Source organism: Marmota marmota, unplaced genomic scaffold (genome assembly GCF_001458135.2).
Source record: "Marmota marmota marmota unplaced genomic scaffold, marMar, whole genome shotgun sequence".
NCBI lineage: Eukaryota > Metazoa > Chordata > Mammalia > Rodentia > Sciuridae > Marmota > Marmota marmota.
This window is the reverse complement of record NW_026000057.1, coordinates 17,652,587-17,663,594: the sequence shown is the minus strand read 5'-3', so window position 1 is coordinate 17,663,594 and position 11,008 is coordinate 17,652,587.

Genomic DNA, 11,008 nt, shown 5'->3' with positions numbered 1-11,008 from the left:
CAATCCTTAGCTGAAGGATAATTAAGGACAAGGAGGAAGTAATGTGGATATATTAGGATATAAGAGTTTCTCTGTCAATTTGTGTTTGTGTGTGTGTGGCTTTGCATACCATAGGATGGTAAATAAATGAGCATAAAATTTTGGAGGTCTACTTCTCATGATTAAGTGTCAATCTAACCATATATTTTCAAACCAAATTATAGAAATAAAAAATCTGGGTTCCCATGTTTCACACCAAAGACTGAGAAAAAAAAGTGTTGAAAGAAAGTGATAGATAGACAGATAGATTTGGTCAGGCATATTGTCAATGTCTATTTCTGTAAACATTAATTCTGTCACTTCTACTATCCTCTTTCTAAATAAAATTTAGGCTACCTTCTCTTCTTTCTTTAAGACAACAGAGCTCACACATAATCTTCACCCTTTCTTGGGTAACATCTGTCAATATAAAAATATATAAAATAAATATAAAAATAATAGCAATGATGATAATAGTGACTGTAATTATTATAATGCCCAATTTAAAAAATTCTATGTTCCAGTATGTATTGAATTTATAAAGTACCTGTATTTTCAGTATAGGATGATATTGATTCTATATATTCAAAATATATGAAATCTAAAAATTTAACCTTTGACAAGTAGACATCAAAATTGTTTGTCAAGAAACTGTGCCTAATAATATCAGAATCTATAAAGAACAGATAACAATGTGTGTTGCAAGATTAATCCTTTTTCTTATTCTATAAAGAAAAGATAATAAATAATGTGTTTTGCAAGAATAATCATTCTTACAATGTAAAAACTTTCTTAAATGAAAAATAAACATGATAATATTAAGATATAGTAATTGATTCTATTTTGAATTATTTATCTGTACATAATGAATCCAAAGGCCTCAAAAGTGTTAAGAAAAAGAGGATTTTTAGAAAATGAGAATCAAGGAGACAGTATTTAAAATTAGGTTATAATACTTCTTCATTACCATTAAAAAGAATTTTTCAGCTGTTGGAAAATTAGTAAAAAATATGATCCAGATCTGATTTGGACATAAATGACAAGTATACTTCCAAAAATTACAATAAAATTCCCTATTGTTTCACTTTAAATTTTATAATTGACTAAATATTTGTTATTTCCATGGGATTTGTACTTTGTGTATTTTGCTACTAATAATTTACATGAGAGTTAGAATGCAATTTGACTTTATATTTCATATGTGTTGTATAATGTGATATGTTATTTTAAAAACACACTTTATATTTAGTAAGTGTTGACATATTCAAATTACACATGATATTAAAATTGATAATTTAATGTTTCTATTGTTGTTTTCATCTGGAAGTATAATTAAAACTGATAATAAAATATTGATATTGCTATTTTCCTCTGGAAGTATAATTAAGTAATAGTAATAGAGAGTCAGAAAATGGAAAAGATTAAAAAACAAAGAAGAGGAAGGATGTGAGTTACAATATAATTTTATATTAACATTTAGAAAACAATTGGAAAATAATTTTCTTAATAAATTCTTAAGACAGAATTATGTAATAACCAATCCACCTTAGCAGCCCCTAGCAGAGCCATGCATTAAACTCTCATATCACACAAAACTTAAGAATGCATAATGTAAGTAATAAACACTGGTTCTGAAGATAAAAGTACTTCACTATTTAGAAAAGTACACCATGCTGAAAGATAAGCAAGGTGAGAAGAAGATAAAAGATGAAAAGAAGAAAGAAGAGAATTTAACCTTTCTAAATGTCCATGAGGGGATGAAGAGTAAGAGACAAGAATCAAGTGTTCAAAGATACAACTCATTGTGAGGAGAGGTGTGCAGAATATCAATGAAGAAAATAGTTGGTATTTTGTTTTCACATTAAAGCATAACAGTTACAGACAGAAAAGTATAACAAATTAGTTCCATCACCAACAATAAGGCAAAGGGAAGATGAGAGAACATATCCATTCACACACATTTCATGCATAATATAGTCCAAAAGAAACATGTTGATCCTATTCTTGCAAAAATGAGAAGAGTGAATTTTACAAATAAAGATAAAAACTATCAAATTGAGGCTAAGAAATAATATCATCTTTGACATTTCAAAGAAATACCTCAAAATCTTATAGTAAAGAAAGGTTGAATATGAGGAACATAGATATTAAGTTTTGTTTATTTTGTTCATCCCTCACCCCATCTAGTCCATTCCTTCACGGCATAGCAGTGACTGGAGTGTAAGAAGACACTTCATATCATCTCTTGAAATTAGGCTCCTGAAGTACTAGATTCTATGAATGAAGTACAATTGTACAAAATTTAGAGGTACAGCAGTTGCTATCTTCCTGCAGTTGTGGGATCTGGCAGGCAAATTTTATTAGATGTATTTGTGATTACTGAGCTCCACTTCCAGTGTCCATACACCTGGACCATGATTGTGCAGTTGCAGTGGTGAAAGTCAATACAGGAGAAGTTTTCTCAATTCTGGATTACCACGAGGGTCATATTACCTAGGAGTTAGTGGGATGGTGATTCCCTGACTTTCCTGTACCCAGCCTTTCCAAACACAATTGATCACCTAATTCCCTTGAAATAGCTATAGGAGTTTTATGTGTTGAACTATGATTGATATAGAGCACAGATAGACCAGGAAAGTGCAAAGTAAAAGAAAGCAAGATATAAAGAACTAAAGAGGAAAAAGATTGGTATTATGTAGTAGAATTATGATACCATTGTTTCAATTATGCAAGGTAAGAATACAAGATGACATCTGCCTCACTTGCCAATTCTATGCCATTGAGAGTTATAGAAGCTATTCCCAACTTCAAGAGAGGAGGAAAATATATATTCTTTTTTTTTTAAAGTACTCCTTAAAATTCTTTATTTTTTTATTGGTTGTTCAAAACATTATAAAGCTCTTGACATATCATATTTCATACATTAGATTCAAGTTGGTTATGAACTCCCAATTTTACCCCAAATACAGATTGCAGAATCACATCGGTTACACATCCACATTTTTACATAATGCCCTATTAGTAACTGTTGTATATTCTTCATTAAGGATATTTTTTAGAAAACACATTACACACTTGTTTTTTGTTTGTAACATGAAGTCTCCACTAGAATGCAAACTAAATAAGGAAAAAGAATATTTGGTTTATTGATATATCCTTGGTACAGAGAAGAGTGCATAGAATATAGTAGATACTCAATAAAATTTAGATTGCTTAGTATTTAATAATATAACTCTAAAACGAGAAATTTGTCAATCTAAAATAATTAAAGTATTTCATGTAAAATGTCAATTATATTATATTATAGGAAGTAATTAATTTTAAGAGAAGAGTTCATGCAGAAGAAATTATTTTAAAAGTTTAAATATTTAATGATCCAAAATGAGAACTTTGGAGAGCTAGAAATATAGCTCAGTGATACAGCACCTGCCTAGTAATATGCAAGGCTGTGAATTCAATTCCCAGCAGCTCAAAAATCAAAACCAAGAATAAAAGTTACTAGTTCTAGCAGCCTGTTAAAGAGACACCCAGAAATTCTTCCCGCTGCAAAGGCTTGAAATTTTAACATTTCTATAAATGCATAGTTTAAAATAAAATTAAATTAAAACTCTTTATTTTATTATTTTTGGATTAAAACTCTTAATGCCGCTAATACAGTAGACAATAAACAAGTTCACTCAGCACATGACTGAAAGAATGTATTGGCTGCTCTGAGATGAAACAAATGATTCTCTAGCAGCAAAAGGGTCTTAAATGCCTATGACACAGGAGAAGGACATGAGATCTCTGCACATGGGAGATGGAAGTTGAAAGTAGATTTCACATAAATCAGGAATCATCAAATGACATCATAATTAGTAAAAAGTAGAGAAAGAAGAAACAAAGAAAAAAAAAACTAACTGCAATAGAAGGAAAATAAAGAAGCACCTCTTTAACTACCTGCATTATTGGTTGGGAAAAAATAATCTCTAGATAATTTGTAACCGTAACCTGTAAAACACATAGCTTTGAATTTGAAATTATATGGTACAAAATGCATGCTGTGATTTGTATATGATCCAACTGTGTCCCCCTAAACATTCATGTGTTGGGAGTTTGGTCCCCAGGGTGGCAGTATAGGGAGGTGATGTGACTCTTTAAGAAAGGGGATTTAGGGCTGGGGTTTTGGCTCAGTGATAGAGCACTTGCCTAGCTTGCCTGAAGCACTGGGTTCTATCCCCGGCACCACATAAAAATAAACAAATAAAAAATATTTTTTAAAAAGAGTGGGATCTAGTGGAAGGTCCTTAGATCACTGGGGACTCTTCCCTCAGAAGACATTAATGAACTTCACATACAACTCCTTAGTAGGTCTTGCAGGAATGTTTTTGTAAAAAGCTGATCCTGGCACCACCAGTTCTCTCTTCTTTCTTTTCTGGGATGGGATCACTTGCTGTTGCATGCATTCCTGTCATTACCATCCACCATGATTTAACACAGCCAAGAGGACCCTGAATTGGCATAAGCCTACGTAGGTGCCATGTTCTTGAACATCTAGAACTATGTCCTGCATAAACCTATTTTCTTGCCTTAGACATTTTGTTATAGATAGGAAAAGCTAAATAACAGTGTTTAACTTAAAATTTTCATAAATGTCGGTCTCTGATTATTGACACTGCCTGAATTCCTGGAAAAACGAACACATAACCACTCTTCAGAGAAATGTTCTTCACCAGGATTGTATATGATCCATACATTAATTCATTTAAATGTGCTCATGTTGGCTAGGGATATAATTCAGAAGCAGAGAACTTGCCTACCACATGTGAAGCCTTAGGTTTGATCCTGAGCAATGCAAAAAGCAAAGAATCAACAACTACAAAATAAATTTGGATGAAATTGCTCATGTTATTATAATATTATGAAACACATGAGTAAAAATCAACATGCCCAAGAAGTGTCAATTTATATTCATATGTGTTTATACACATTTGCACATGATTCAATAAATTGAATATGAACCTCTCTAAAGCTTTTTCTAAAACTAACAGAGACAATTTTTATAGCTTATTATTCAATGAAATAAAATTTCAGTTTATTAAGTTGAAGCATTTTTTAATGTTTTATTTGGAACCAAAGTAATGATAAGCAAAACAAAAATTGTCTTTTTTTAACTAAAGCTCAAACAAATTGAAGTACAACATTAATCCCCATCATCTGCATATCTAATTTCCTTTAACCTTACTGAGCTTCTCCCTCATATGGACCTATATGTAGGCTGTCTATTTTTAGAATATTTATGGTTTTATTTCAAGACAAAGATGAATTATTTTAACAGTAAGTCTTCTACATTCCTTTCAAAAAAAAGTTAAAAAAAAGAAATCTTCCCAATTTTTCAGAACCCCTATTCCTACAAATTTTGTAAAATAAAAAACAAATGTACAGCTTTTATAGAAAGTTATACCAGGAAAATTTAGTTGACCCAAGCTACTTTCGTATTTAATTACATGAGATTTCCGAACAGAAGTCAATTTATGTAGTAAATATTTCTTCTTAGAAGGAGAATAGCTGAGAAATCTTGGTTTCAGCTTTAGAGGGAAAACAAATATCTATCTTAATTCTCCTTTTGTCTCTGTATCTATTCTGCTTTTTTGATTAAGAACCAAGTTAAACTTCACATCCTCCTCCTTCTTCCTTCTTCCTTTTGAATGGGTAAGGGCTCTTGGAGAAATTCAAAAAATTGTAGCAATAACTTCTGCTACATTTTCATGGTTTCCATACTCTAACCATTCATTATAGCTCTATCTGCCAAACAACTATTCATTTCTAATACTGATTTTCCATGTCTCCCACAATATAAACTCATGTTTTCTTTATATCCCAGCTTAAAATCTCCTACTTGTCACATTTTATAAATTTTTGTTGTATTTTGCAATATATCATACAAGTAAAACAGCAAAAAATTAAATATTTGTATACTAATTCAAGTATTTGTATTTTATTTGAGTAAAAATCTTTATGAAGCATGGAATTTTATTAGCATCAGTTTTCCAAATGTCATAAAAATTTTAAGAATTTAGAGATTATGATTTATATTACTAATAGTTCTTAGACATTCAAATTAAGAATTATAACATCCCAAAATGATTTCTATAGGTCAAATTAAACAGATCTAAATTTTTGCTTATATTAATCTGATACTTTAATGAATTTTGCAATCTTACTGATGATATATAGTTACACATTGCTGTTTTTATCTAAATAGTGTTCTGATGATTTTCCTTTACTTCCTTTAGGGCTTCCTTACTCTATATAACACTTTAAAACACAGGAAAACACACACACACACACATACACACACACACACTTCTTCTTTATGCCTATTCTGTAAGGAAAAGAAATTAGTCCTCTGTACTATATATGAGCAGGATAAGTTGATGTGATGAAATCCCACTGTTATTAGTTGGTTGAAACATAATGAATCTATACCAGATCTTACAGTTACATCTACTAAGATCAATACCCATAACAACTCTGTGCTATCCAGTATATCCATTTGTAAAGCAAGCTTACAACGGATCAGCTACAACTTGAGGATAATAAAACTGTCCCTTTGACAACCTCCTAAGGGAAACTAAACCAGTAACATCTATTATTCTATCTATGATTGCTCAGGATTCCATTATACAGAAGCAGCTAGGAGGTTATGGAAAGTGGATTGAATGAGTTTGTTGTTGATCTCAACTACAGAGGGGAAGGTTGAAGCTTTCCCAAAGGCTACCTTTTGCAAATATTTCTTCTTGTCTAAAAATTATGCAAATCATTTGTGTTTTTTCTGGGACCTTTCTACCGGAAGACAATTCTCTGTTCCCAAGACTTACATTTTTGCACCTAATGGAGAGAAGAAGGAGGTAAGACAACATCTGTTACCCTCTTGATGGAGGATTTTTCTTCAAATATTTTCTTAATTTCTTTATCTATTTCTTTCAACATTATAGACCAAATCAAGCATACATCTACTTTAGCTCTTCAGTGTCTTTTTCTGAGGAGAATAATCTGAGGGGATTACTTGAACACAATGAGATATAGGGTCTATAATTATTACACATATTTAAGTAACATTTTCATTTTATAGTTGATGGATGTATTATAGAGTTTTCAATCACTTACGGTAGGTCCATAAAAGGGCTTGTCTATGTCTTAAAAACATATGGGATCTGCTCACTAGATATTCATTGTATTGACTTGATTTCATTACCAGTTTTTGGAAGAAAGGCATCAAATTAATCTCCAAGGATATTTTCCTTCACGACTATTAGATTTCAATATAAATATTTGACATTATTTTTAATTCATGTTTATTCATATCAACTCTTCTTACATATATGATATTTATTATAATGTAACTTTCATTAATATTAAAAATTATGAGAAATATATAATTTACTGCAGGAAAGACAATTACAGAATCATGGTAAAATCACTTTGCTCTGAAGGAAATTAAGACAAAATAAGAAGCAAGTTAATCAACATCAAAACCCAGTTTACTGCTGCTGGTTGCCCTTTCTGGTATAAGCTGTTATTTTTAGCATAGCTATCTGCTATCTATTTATTCCAAAATTGCTACCTTATAAGTAGATGTGTTTGTAGTTAAAGTAGCACTTCAGCAAAATATCAGCCCCTTTTATTAAACAAAGTCCAATTAAAAATTTGAGAGAACTTTCAATTTAATTAACAAATTATTTATCACCTAAGCATGTTTATTGTTTATTGTTTTTTTCCCCAAATTACCTGAAAATATACTTTCAAGTGGACATGAAGAACTTAATTCATTGTTAAACTATATTTGCAAGAAATGAACAAATTTCATTGATAAAATTAAGCTTTCATTCATATGTTAAGCCCATTTTTGCATAATTCTATGATGAAGTCTTTTTCATAAACTAAGGCTTGTTCAACTTGCAAGAGTCCTGTGAAATCATAAGTGATCATGTTTTTAGCTATTTTAAAGTCACAATTTTCCAGGTGGCATAGTTTATTTTTAATTGAATGTTGTCCAGGAGAGTTAACAGTATTTTTGTTTTATTTTCTCATAATTTTTAATATTAATGAAAGTTACATTATAATAAATATCATATATGTAAGAAGAGTTGATATGAATAAACATGAATTAAAAATAATGTCAAATATTTATATTGAAATCTAATAGTCGTGAAGGAAAATATCCTTGGAGATTAATTTGATGCCTTTCTTCCAAAAACTGGTAATGAAATCAAGTCAATACAATGAATATCTAGTGAGCAGATCCCATATGTTTTTAAGACATAGACAAGCCCTTTTATGGACCTACCGTAAGTGATTGAAAACTCTATAATACATCCATCAACTATAAAATGAAAATGTTACTTAAATATGTGTAATAATTATAGACCCTATATCTCATTGTGTTCAAGTAATCCCCTCAGATTATTCTCCTCAGAAAAAGACACTGAAGAGCTAAAGTAGATGTATGCTTGATTTGGTCTATAATGTTGAAAGAAATAGATAAAGAAATTAAGAAAATATTTGAAGAAAAATCCTCCATCAAGAGGGTAACAGATGTTGTCTTACCTCCTTCTTCTCTCCATTAGGTGCAAAAATGTAAGTCTTGGGAACAGAGAATTGTCTTCCGGTAGAAAGGTCCCAGAAAAAACACAAATGATTTGCATAATTTTTAGACAAGAAGAAATATTTGCAAAAGGTAGCCTTTGGGAAAGCTTCAACCTTCCCCTCTGTAGTTGAGATCAACAACAAACTCATTCAATCCACTTTCCATAACCTCCTAGCTGCTTCTGTATAATGGAATCCTGAGCAATCATAGATAGAATAATAGATGTTACTGGTTTAGTTTCCCTTAGGAGGTTGTCAAAGGGACAGTTTTATTATCCTCAAGTTGTAGCTGATCCGTNATATAGATATATATAGATATATATAGATATATATAGATATATATAGATATATATAGAGAGAGAGAGATAGATAGATAGATATATAGATAGATAGATATAAAGGCTGGCTAAGAGACACAAAAACAATTTTAGAGGCACTTAACTAATACTATGTTGGAATAATCAGTAAGTTTCTGCAATATGAACAATTTACACATATGTGTGCTATTATATACACACAGCATTCATATATTAAGGTGGCTAGCATCAAAATAGGCACAAAATCAGAATCCCAAGCTAATGTTTAAAAAAACGATGAAATAACTACCCAGAAAAATGATTTATGTAATATATTGCATTATTCTTTTGCAGACTACAGAATTATAATGAAAGCAACAATTTCTATACAAATAGTGGAAAATTTTAGGAATTTAAGAAAAATAATAAATATTAAATTAAAAATATGTGAAGTAAAATATAAGATTTGTGATTTATTGTTTCTGAAGTTCAATCTACACTCTCATACAACTGGTCTTGAGTAGAATGTAAAGTCATGTTGATTACTGGATTGAAAACAATTTCCATAAGATTATGTGTAGAATCTTAAAGTTGATTTTGCATTTTTGATATTGGAGAAATATTATTATTATACAAGTAGATACTTATCTTTAAGTAGCAGATCAAGATTTGGCAAATATAGTGTAAGAAGTAAAATTAGAGAAGTGGGGGGAGGTGTGGGGGGTAAAAATCATATATTGGGAATTTGAACAAAAAATAACATTGATTTTATCAATAGCATTTGCTTAGCTAAAATATATTTCTTGTAAAATAAGGAAAATTTTATTAGAAAATAAAAATATAAGTAAGGAACAAATGCTGACTGCAATGTACTTCAGGATTTTAATGGGTAGTTAGAGTTTTCAGGTGTCTAAAAACAGGATAAATAGAATGATCATTAATGTATAATTAAGTAAAAAATAAATCATAATAGTTAGTAGCTATCAAATTTCAGAACTTATTAAATCAATGCTATCAAACATCTACCTGCATGATATTTCAAGAATAATTTTAGTGACCCCAGTATTTCTAAGATAAATTTGCTGTTCATCTTGTTTCATTCATATTAATGATGAAGAAGAACATGTGGAGCTCTGGGGTTTGCATTCATTATAAATTCCATTCCAGGAGGATAATGAAACATTTCTGGCAATATAATTCATGGTCATTTCACTTTTTGTGTGTTCAAAAAGTCACTTGGCCTGTAGAAGCAGAGCTTATTAGATCTTGCTTGAGTGGTTGTTACAAGAATACTATTCTCTAGGGTCATGTATACAGAGCTCAGTTGTATTCAATTATGCTCGGTTATTTGAACCATAACTTCCCTCAAATATCTCACTGTTTTCCATGTGGCAGAACAAACTGATTCACAATTTTAGCAAATATGTCAGATGCAGAGCAACACTAAATATATATATATATATATATATATATATATATATATATATACTATTTAAATAGAAATAAATTTAAATAGTATCTACCATATTTTTCATAAATTGACATTTTTACTGTGTGATACTATAAAACATATGAGAGAATTTTCCACAAAAATAAATATTGTTAAATTATTACATTAAAAATCAATTCACATACACTATTTCAATATGATTGTTGTTTCAAGTTTTGAAAAAAAAATGACAAAATACATAGTTCTTTGTTCCCCATGCTGAAATATTTTCACTTTAGCAGTAATAAGAAAAAGAAAATAAATAGAAATATAAACTCTAAATGCTTTGAATTGCCTTGCATTGCTAAAACAAAACAAAAACAGAAAGTAAGCATTCAATGAAACTTTGTATTGTTTAATTTAATGTTCAGGATAATCATGCATATTAGATGATATTCCTAGTACAAAAATGGAAGACAAAGATTATGTGTCACATATAAAATGTAAAATGTTTTAAAAAATCCAAATCATCTAACTGTAGAGTAACATAACAGAATATATATATATATATAAAACATAAACAGAATATATATATATATATATATATATATATATATATATATATATATGAATATCA